An 8,791-nucleotide genomic window follows, 5' to 3' on the forward strand; every position below is an offset into this window, starting at 1 on the left:
GATTCCCATGAACTTCGTCACTAGTGGAGCATGGTCTGACAAAACCGCCCCCAAGCATTGTGTGTTCAAATCTCGGTGCATATCCCCTACTTACAAATAGATGATCTAAACTGTAGTAGGATCTGTGCACTGGTGAGTAATAGGAGTATTCCCTATCGTCTCCATGTGAGCCCCTCCATAATTTCACCAGGTCCATCTCAAACACCACTTTACTCGGTGACCTTGTTGACTTCAGCCTAGGGGCTGCATTCGTACTTGACCCATCTTTAGTCAGACACCAGATAACAGTTAAAGTCCCTGCCCCAAATATCTCTCTCCCCCCGCACCCCTCCCACTAAGGCCAGTACCGACTGGTAGTATTCCTCATTGTTCGTATTAGGTGCATAAGAGTTCACTATACAGAGATTGTGCCCCTCCAATTCCTTCGTTTATTATGAGGGTCCATCCCTCCGAGTCCCCCCTGGTCGATTCGATATGTAGCAGGACCTTACCCTCTATCCAGACCAGAACCCCTCTCGCGTATGATGAATAATTAGTCCCACCAATACCCCCGACCCCCAATTTTCTACAAATCTCTTCCAGGTCTGTTCCCATTAAATAGGTTCCTGCAACAGTGTCCAGTCAAAGGGCCGAATTCAAAAGGGTCAAATACAATACGTTAGACTCAAAAGGATCGAACAAAAATGATGGCATGACTTTTTTTTTAAATGTATTTTTTTTGTTTTGGCCTTGGTATAGGTTAAATGTGTGGTTTTTGCCCCAGCCAGAAATGACGGTTTGGGGGGGGGGGACTTTGTATTCAACCCTTTCACCATAAACCACCTGCAACAATGCTACGTAGACACTGTCATTGCAGGAAATTCCATTCCTTAGATCGTTTGTTTTGGTTGCCCAGGCCCCAGACATTCCATGTCCCTATCTTAATCATCATCAACTCTCCATAGGACATATGCTGTGTTCTAAACCCATCTTAGTGTTGTTTAATGCCACCCTACACCCTCCCCAAAATCGATGTGCCTGTACTGCGTGTGAACACAACCTATCCCGCTGCTTAGTCTAGTTGTTGTACGAACTCCTACCTAAAATCTTCTCTTCCTCCCAAGTTCCCCCCACAGCCTTCCAGTTTTAAATGCTCAACAAGAACTTTAACAATACTCCCCACTCCCTCCAGTTCCCAACTCCACTGAGAACATCTATTGCATAAACCATTCTCTTTCAGTTGCATGTCTGTGCTGCAGGACTTCCTTGAAATGTACAATGTGACAACTCAGTCAATCCACCCCGCCAGCTACTGGCCTCAAGGGCTGATAGAACTATGGTCAGGGGGTGTAACCATGCTATTGGCTCGGCCTTCAATACACTCACACTTCCTTGTCCTTTTCATTGCCACTATCCGCACTCCTATTAAGGATCCAATTCCATTCCCCAGCCAACACCTCGACCTGGGGCCAGCACCCTTCTGTTCTTTTTGTTTTGTTGAGCCTTCTTCTGTTCTCTTGTCTACCGAACCTTCGTCGTCTCCCCCTAGATTCCAGCCAAGACTAGGCTTGCAATGTAGAGAGAGAAAAGTGTGCGTTTCCAACATCAGCACCTTCAGCTTTGCCGGAAAAAATGCACTTTAAGTTATGTTCATGAATCCTCTGTTTTACTGCATCGAAGGATCTCCATTGCTTCTGCACCTCTTGTGTGAAGTCAGGGAAAACAAGGATCCTCGCATTGCCCTGATGGATACTGCCGACTCGTTTTGCCGCCTGCAAGATCAAATCCCGGTCATGAAAGTTAAGCAGTTTGGCCACAATTGCTCTGGGGGTGCTCCCGGTGGTCATGGCTGCCCCATCACACTGTGTGCTCGTTCCATGGTGAAAAGGCCCCTAAGGCACAAGGTTTCCAACACCAATTTTTCCACATATAATTCTGTGCAATTATTCTCCTCCCTCTCAGGCACCACCACCAGTCGAATATTACATCTTCGGGAGCTGCCTTATGCATCCTCCGCTCTATCTTTGAGCACCCTCCGCTCCCACCAAACCTTTAACCTGGTTCTGCAGTTGTGTCAGCGCGTCTTCTAGGTCACTGATCCGTTGTGATCCCTCCGAAACCCTGTCGTGGACCTTCTTCAAATTTGCACTTACCACGGACACATCCATTGCCACCTCCTGAATTTTACTTTCCAACGCCTTTCTCAAGTCCGGTTTCTTTGCCATCAGACTTTCCATCGTAACCACTGTTGGCACTGTCCCTGTATTATCTTCCAACTGATCCATGGTCTGCTTAGGCAGTTTAGATTTCGCCCCCACATTTGCTTCCATCTTTTGTTGCCCCTTCACCATCTCTTTTACTCAGGGATTTAACTCCACTATCAGCTTCCAATTCTTGGGGTCCCTTACCCACTCCTTTGATACTTCTATCTGTTCTAACCTGGCTGTACAGGGCCTATCTTGTTTGATGTTCTGAGGTCTCCTTCTGTGGTAATATTCCTACCAGCTGTTCATCCACATGAGCCGGTCTATCCCTCCTGGGATTCTATGCTAGCTGTGGTGCCTTCTCACCCTTGACTTATGGTTGCCCTCTCTGAAGCACTGTCTCTCCCGATACCCCACAGATATTAGGCAGGGGGGCCCTTAGTTTCTGGATGATTGCTAACCACAGTCTTCCCCCTCCACTAACCATAATGGAAGCTCAGCTGTTGGGTAGTCTTTCTACCCAGATATGCTTAATGGGAGCAGAGTCTCTCTGCAGCACCCTGATCGAGCCCAGGGCCCCCTCTGTGTACCTTCTTTGCGGCTGCAGGCCGTGCTGTATCCAGGGTCTGAGCATAATTCCTCTCCGTGGCTGCGCTGTATCCAGTGTCTTTGAGTAATTTCCCCACCTTGCCACCAGCTACACAACTGGAGTTCTCAATACGTCTGGAGTAGGTAGGCCTGCTCATTCACTGGCCCGCTCTCCAGTGCTGCCCGCGTTCCTCTCTGGCTGTGTGCGGGCAATTGCCTGCCCCACGAGCACCTCCACTGACTGTCGCTGCAAGCACCTTCGGCACCTCTTTGCACGATGGCTGACACCTCAGAGGAGGCCTTCAATAATACTGGTTCCTCCTTGCTCTGCCGCATCAGTCTTGTAGGTTCACAGCAGCAATCTGGTTCGTTTTCACTGCGGCTTCATTTGTTTCCAAAAAATGTGCTGTTCAGATAGGATTTCTGTAGGATATTACAAGGCTGGCCGTGGATCTCTGTGGGCTCACATCCTCGTAGCTCTGCTGCTGCGTATGCCTCCAAACACACCCTATTAAACACAAAGGAGACCCTATTCACAGAAGCCATTGTACAATTGCCTGCAGTCCAAAGAAGAATGCACATCTCGCGATCTTACCGCTACCTGATACAAGTCACAAAATGCAATGAAAGCTCAGGTATAAAAAGTGCAAAGCAACACCATTGAACATAGGACTTCCATAATGTCAGGCCCTACTTTACTAGCATGGATCCTACTACATGGAAGGAGGGCCAGAATCTTACATTCATGAACCACATTTTATGGGGGATGCCAGATGAGGTGTATGGAAGATACAGATTACCTCCCCATGACCTCCTAGCGAGGTCAGCGAGTGGGAGAAGGACCTCGCATCACCCACCATGTGCTCACAGACACCGCTGGTGAAAGTATTATCAGCCTTACACTTCCTGGAAACTGGATCCTTCCAGTAAACCACAGGATGTGTTTGGGGCATATCACAGCCCACACAATCCCAGTGCCTCCACCAGCTATTGCGCTGCATCCTAGCACATGTGAATAGGCAAATATACATGCCACACACACTGTAGACAAGCCAGTGTGTGCCAGGAAGTCTACTCAATTGCACACTTTCCACAGGTCCTGTGAGCCATCGACTGTACACATGTAGCCCCCCCGCCCCCTGCCACAGAGACTGAGCACATCTATCACAACAGGAAACATTGGTATTCCATGAATGTGCAGGTGATATGTGATGCCAAGCGACACATCATGCATGTCAATTACATGGGATGAATGCATTATTATTATTTTATTTTACGTATTTTATTGGCATTTGTGTTGGATGCATACAAATACAAGGGAATAGTTTCTTACCTGTAACTCCATTTCTCCAGCATTGGTATCTTTCATGGATTCACATGCTTAGAATATTCCCCGTCGTCAGACTGGGACCCCTCGGTACACATATATAGCCTTTTCCAATAGAAATATTGAACATCGATCTTGTAGAATGGGCTCTAGGATGTCCTTGCAGTGGCCTTCCGGCCTTAGAGTGACAAAACGCAATCGTCGATGAGACCCATCAAGCCAATCCTTGTTTAGAGATTGCTTTTCCTCCCGTCGACGGACCATATGCAACGAACAGTTGTCTAGTAGACCTGAATTCCTGTGTACGATGTAGGTAAAATTTCAGAGCCCTCTTAACATCCAGGGTATGAAGAGCTTTTTCTGCTGCCGATGATGGTGTGGTGAAGAAAGTAGGGAGAACAGTGGACGAGTGTTTGTGATACACTGTCGGAACTTTTGGGACGAACATAGGATTAGTTGCCAAGACTACTTTGTCCTTAAAGAATCTTAGGTATGGCGGGTCTACGACCAGCGTTTGCAGTTCCGAGATTCTTCTAGCTGATGTGATAGCAATCAAGAATGCCAACTTCCACTAAATTAATTTTATGTCGGACGTGGCCATAGGCTCAAAAGGCGGTTTCATTAAGCCTGCCAACACTGTGTTGAGACTTCAAGTCGGGGGGAAACGTTTTTCCCGGGGGAAAAGCTCGAAATAAACCCCTCATGAAGTGTTTTACAAGTCTGTCGCTAAATAGAGGAGACGACTGCCTTTTCCTTGTGAACCTCGAGATGGCCGCCAGGTGCACCTTTATGGATGTGAAGGATAATCCCCTCTCCGCCAAGAGGAGCAGGTAAGGTAGAACTTGTTCCGGCGTCACCGACAACGGTTGTAGGCCCTGTTGTCCCCTACACCATTCACAGAACCTCCGCCACTTATAGGAGTAGGATTTGTTTGTAGAAGGGGCTCTAGCCGCCTGCAGAATTTTTTGACAATCCTCCGAAACGTCTAAAGCACCGAACTCCGAAAAGTCAGGAGCCAGGCTGTAAGGTTGAGACTGTCCGGGTCGTGATGCCACACCGTGCCTTTGTCCCGGGATAGTAGGTTCGGGACTTTCGGAAACCCTATGGGATGTTCCAGCGACAGGTGAAGCAGGTCGGAGAACCACGGTTGCCTTGGCCAGTATGGTGTCACTAGAATTACCCGGCAATTGTATCTGCGTATCCACTGTATTGTCCTCCGCATGAGGGGGAACGGGGGAAAAGCATAGAGGAACATGTCCGTCCATGGGAAGGAGAATGCCTCCCCCCTGGAGCCCTCATGAGGCTATCTGCTTGCGAATTGCTCACATTTCTTGTTGTCTTTGGTCGCGAAGGCGTCCAGAGGGGGGTGACCCCATTTCTCGAACACTTTCATCAGGTGAACTGTGTCCATTTCCCACTCGTGTATCTGGGCCATGCTTCTGCTGAGGGAGTCTGCTTGGGAGTTCCTCACTCCTGGAGAGTGATGAGCCACGATGGAAATTTCGTGCTTTAATGCCCAATGCCATGTTTTCTGGGCTTCTATGGAAAGAGTTCTTGATCGCGTCCCTCCTTGTTTCCTCAGATAAAACATGGCCGTTGTATTGTCGGTCAGTATTCGTACTCGCGAGCCCTCTATGTGTGGTAGGAATGCCTTCAAGGCCCATCGTACTGCTCTGAGCTCTAACACGTTTATGAGTAGGAGTGACTCCGTTGGAGACCAACGACCTTGCGTTTGGAGAGCACCCATGTGAGCTCCCCATCCGGTTAGGGACGCATCCGTGACTATGGTTCGCTGAAACTCCGGCTCCTGTAGGGGTACGCCGTTGTTCAGATTGTGGAAACTCTGCCACCACTGAAGGGTCCGAAGCAGCTTGTCGTCGTCGTCGATGGTTATCTTGTCTGACCACGATCCTTGAGCCTGCGTCCATCGGTCCGCGAGGAATTCCTGGACTGGCCTCATGAATAGGCGACAGTTTTCCACCAGATGGATGCAGAATGCCATGGCCCCTAGGACCGAAACGTATTTTCTCACTGAGATCTTGGTGTTTCGCCGTAGTCGGCATGCTTGTTGATTGAGTCTTGAGGTTCTGTCGAGAGAAGGTTTCACTAGCCCTAACTGGGTCTCGAACTGTGCCCCCAGGAATACCAGCAATCTCGATGGCAGCAGAGAGGATTTTTCGAAGTTTATGGCGAATCCCAGCTGTTGTAGAAGCTGCATGGTGGCTTGTAAACTTGTGTTGGTCGACGCTGGGGAGGATCCCCTTACCAGCCAGTCGTCGAGGTATGGGTATACATGGTGGCCTTGCTTCCTTAGCCAGGCCGCTACTGGAGCCAGGCATTTCGTGAACGTTCTGGGGGAGGTCTTGAGCCCAAAAGGAAGAACCGTGAATTGGTAGTGAGTCCGCCCTATTACAAATCTTAGGAATTTCCTGCGTTTCCGAAACATTGGAATATGGAAATACGCGTCCTGTAAATCCAGGGACGCTAGAAAATCCCCCTCTTGAACGGCGCGGATCACTTCCTGCAGAGTGAGCATCTTGAATTTTAGGCTCTTTAAAGACTTGTTGAGATCGCGTAAGTCTAAAATGGGACGCCATTTGCCGTTCGGCTTTTTTACGACAAAATATCTTGAGTAGACTCCTTGACCTCTCTGTGATGTTGGAACTAATTCTATCACGCCCTTTGCTAACATGAGTGTTACCTCTTGTTGCAGTATCTTCAGATGGGAATGAGCGGTGAACGCAGGTGGAATTTGCGGAGGGCTGTGTTTGAATTGTAGAGAGTGTCCGTTTCTTATAGTATCCAGCACCCATTGATCCGTCGTTATTCGTTCCCATTCGTCGACATATGCTGAAACTCTTCCCCCCAGAACGGTGTGTTGTATGTCACTGCTGATCTTTATTTTGCTTGTCTCTCGACGACGACGGATATGATGGTCTTTTCCTGGAAGTCTGGAAGTTCCGGCGACGGTTTGCCGTTTGGGAGGCACGTCTGTATCCCTGGGAGGGGTAAGCTGATCTGCCAAAGGATCTGTCTCCAGATGCAGAGAATCTTGAATTACCTGAAGCCCCTCTAAAGGGACGAAAAGACTTGTAGTTTCTGCCACTCTGGAGGGCACCCAATGAACGTGCCGTGTCCGAGTCCTCTTTCATTCCCTTTAGGGCTTCGTCCACCTTCTCACCGAAAAGAAGGTCTCCCTCAAAGGGCATATCTAAAACTTTGTATTGTACTTCTGGACTGAAGTAGGTACCCTTACGCCATGACTGTCGATGTAATACGACCCCATTATTGACTTGCTTGAAGCCTGAATCAGCGAGGTCCACTGCGATGTTTATTGCGTGATTTGAGGCTTCCTCACCTTCTCGGACGAGTAACATCGCTGCCTTCCTATGCTCTTCCGGAAGATGATCAAGCAACGGAGCTAGCCTGTGCCACATCTCCCTATCGTATCTGGCAACAATTGCCAGAGAGTTTGCGGCCTTTACTGTGGTCGCTCCCACGAATAGCACTTTTTTGCCAAAGGCATCTTGGCGTCTCGCTTTGTTCTCAGGAGGAGTCGTGCACTTGTGCTGGGCCTTCGCCTTCCTCGCCGCTGCCGCCGACACCACCGAGTCTGGCGTTGGTTGGGTGGATAAACACTTGGGGGGTAGACTCTGGAGCCTTAAACTTTTTTTCCAGGCGTCCTTTCACTGCCAGCTCTGAAAACGGGTGACGCATTGTCTGCAACCCCTCCTTCCATACATGGTCTAGTATTGGTATCGAGAACACAGACCTCCTTCTCTTACCCATGTGGTCGAACAAAAAACAGTCCTTTTTCTGTTCTTCCTGGGACAAACCAAATTCTTTGCATGCCTTCTCCATCATAGAATGGAATGACGCAATGTCGTCCGGAGGGGAGGGGTGAGCTGGGCTTCTATGGGTTTCCAACTCCACCTCTGACTCCCAGGTTGGATCCCTGGAGGGGGATGATGAGATATCCGACATGGCTCCCGTGTCAGACTCCGAATCTGGCAGCTCATCTTCCTCTTGTGCCAGTGCTGAGATTGGCGTGCGTAGGTGCGTCGGTTGACGGGACGGGCCGGCTCGTCGACGGGTGACTGTGGCAGGTTTGCCTGAGGTAGTCTCTGGTCCAACGACTAACAACGACTGAAGCGTGGACAGAATTTCCAACGACAAAACAGATTGAGGATTGAGAAGAGGGGCAGATACCGGTATAACGGATCCCCTCGTCGACGACTTATTAGCCACTCGTAGCCCTAGGTCTGCTGGGCCAGCTATTCTCTCATTCTCGTCCTCCGAGGACAGCAACACAGCCTGTTCTTGTAGTAAAGTATCCGGGGGGATCGGATCAAAAACTTCAGGCCTCCAGGCCTCCTGTAGTACCCCCGTCGACGAGGCCATCGTCGACGTCGTTGTCGGTGGGACGGTGGATGCCACCTGCGTAAGTGGCAGGGTGGAGGCCGATGACTGGGCCGCCGTCGACAACGCCTTAGCGCCTTTTCCACACTTGGCTTGCTTTTACTCGACTCTCGGTCGATCTATGATGATCGCCCGAGGAGGATTTCCTTTCCTTTTCATGCTTTTTTGATGAAGATGATTTCTTTGACGAGGAGTCTCTAGTTGAGTGACTTCCAGACGACTCTTTTTCCGTCGGTTGAGATTTCTTTGCCGGTGGTTCCGACGAGGTAGCGCG

The sequence above is a fragment of the Ambystoma mexicanum genome, chromosome 7p (assembly GCF_040938575.1).
Source record: "Ambystoma mexicanum isolate Mex_15411 chromosome 7p, UKY_AmexF1_1, whole genome shotgun sequence".
Classification (NCBI taxonomy): domain Eukaryota; kingdom Metazoa; phylum Chordata; class Amphibia; order Caudata; family Ambystomatidae; genus Ambystoma; species Ambystoma mexicanum.